This window comes from Myotis davidii, unplaced genomic scaffold (assembly GCF_000327345.1).
Source record: "Myotis davidii unplaced genomic scaffold, ASM32734v1 scaffold496, whole genome shotgun sequence".
Classification (NCBI taxonomy): domain Eukaryota; kingdom Metazoa; phylum Chordata; class Mammalia; order Chiroptera; family Vespertilionidae; genus Myotis; species Myotis davidii.
Genome location: NW_006289398.1, coordinates 743,752 through 745,763, shown reverse-complemented (window position 1 = coordinate 745,763; position 2,012 = coordinate 743,752). Strand labels below are relative to the sequence as shown.

The window sequence follows — 2,012 nt, the reverse complement described above, 5'->3', positions numbered from 1 at the left end:
ATGCTTCCTTCTGAGCCATCGCCTGTCCCTTTGCCATTCACGCACATGATGATGGAGACAGCTGGCTGGCAGTGTCCCATGACATGACTCGCTAAGGGAAAGGTGAGATGCACGCTGCCCCCAAAGAGCAGGGAAATATGATCCAATGCACACAAGAGCCTATGTTTAGTCCCAGTCATGACTCACCCTTGTTTGTGCAGCATTCATTCAGCAAAGACTTGGAGCTCTGTGCAGAGCACAGCTTAGGCACATTCAGAATTCTATGAAATGAATAAATAAACCAGAAACACTCCCCTTGTGCTTTAACCTCTGCCTCCTGTCTTTGGGCTCCTTTGATGACCAGGATCCTCCCTCCCTCCCAGAGGAATAATGGTAACAACAACAATAACAATAATTCATCCTCTCCTACACGTCTCCTTGCGTGTGCAGTTTGGAGAAAAGCCATGTGGTATGGTAGCAAGTGGGTTTTACGACCTCCCAGATGCCCTCCCCTCATACCTGTTCCTTGAAGGCAGCTCGGGCCAGTGCTTCCCAAGATGTAAGAGTTGCTTTCATAGCACATTTTGAGTCAGTAGCCTCCAGCCAAAAATATCATCGTGATTTTAGCAAAACATCCCGCTGAGCTGCAGCCAGAAGAGCTGTGTTGTTGATGAGCTATTGTTCCATGCAAGTGTCGTCCAGGGAAGAATGCAGTGACCCAGGGAGGCGGGCTGGGGGTGGGGTGTTGAAGCAGATGAGAATCCTGAAGCACCGACTTGGGTGGGATGCAGGAGGGGCTGAAAGGGAAGGGGTGACAGACACCATGATGGATTCAGGGCAGTAGAGACCCTGCTGGTGAGAGGGCTGCAGGGACAAGGACCCAAGAGCAACTGGTCACATGGGAGGCTCCGGGCAGGAGAACAGGGTAAGAGACAGAACATCCCAAGCCAGGAGGAAGGTTCTGTGACCCCCTCAGTGAACAGAACCCAGGAGATGCGGGGTGAGTTGATAGCAGAGGTGGTTGTGAGGATAAAACTTGTCCTGAAGCTGAGGGATTAGACCCAGGGAGAGGCGGGAGAGCTGAGATGGGCTGAGGCTGGGTGTGTGGGTCCCCTGTTTTCTCTCTAAGTGCATCTGCTATCTGTGTGTACAATAATGCCACATGGCAAACAAACACAGACCCCAGGGGCATACCAAAATAAGTGTTTATCGCTTACATGCCTTGAGTGTTCACCTTGGCAGCTCTGCCAATCTTGGCTGGCTCAACTAGGCGCTTCTGGTCTCGGCTGGACTTGGTCCCTGCGTAGCAGTTGGCTAATTTAGGATGGCCTTGCCTTTTAGGATGGCCTTGCCTGAGACGGTGAGGTGACTTGAGTCAGCTCCATGTGGCTCTCACGCTCCTCCTGGGACCCATGGGAGCCCGACATGCCCTTCGCATGACGATGGAGGAGGGTAAGGGCACTAGAGAAAAGGTGTAAGGTCCTGCACAGCCGAGGTCTGGAACTGCCACATCCTATGAGTTAAAGTTCATAAGAGATGAAAATACAGACTCCACCATCCATCATCAGTTGGCAAAGGGCATGGATACAGGGAGGGTGATACAGTCATGTGCTGTTGGGAGAAGGGGTGCAGTAGTCCTTCTGTGGGGACCCTTGGTGGGGGACAGGGGTCTGTGAAGTTCTCAATGATGGGTCCAGCCAGGACGGTCCAATGGGGCAGCATTTATCCCTCCCTGACCCCCACCTCCTCTGCTGCCTCCCTGTTCTCCTCATTCTTCCACCTGTCCACCTGTCTACCTGTCCACCTGTCCTCGGCCACTTGCACTTGGTGATTCTGAGGAGGTGGGATCTGTGCTGGGCTTCTGGGCATCGGCTCTGTGGGGGCGCGTGTTGGAGAAGCTGGCTGGGCTCCTGGCCATAGAGAAGCTTAAGGAGCAGCCAGAGAGCTCTCAGGTTCACACAGTCTGTGCCCTGCCCAGGAAGGCCTGAATGAAGCACGGGTTCCTGGAAACCTTTGTCCCACCAGCAGGACCT

The 2,012-nt window shown here is 53.5% G+C and overlaps 1 long non-coding RNA gene across 3 annotated transcripts; it reads right to left on the bottom strand.

Annotated features, from left to right (window-relative positions):
* Positions 1-6: 6 nt before the first annotated feature.
* LOC107182792 lies at positions 7-1,977 on the bottom strand. 3 transcript variants are annotated; one of them, XR_001513523.1, is made up of 4 exons: positions 1,760-1,977; positions 1,197-1,313; positions 499-776; positions 7-260 (listed from the first exon to the last, which is right to left on the bottom strand). It is a non-coding gene; the product is annotated as an uncharacterized LOC107182792 (long non-coding RNA). The 3 variants fall into 3 exon arrangements; XR_001513524.1 differs by having other exon boundaries at positions 1,214-1,313; XR_001513525.1 differs by having other exon boundaries at positions 1,197-1,278.
* Positions 1,978-2,012: the final 35 nt, after the last annotated feature.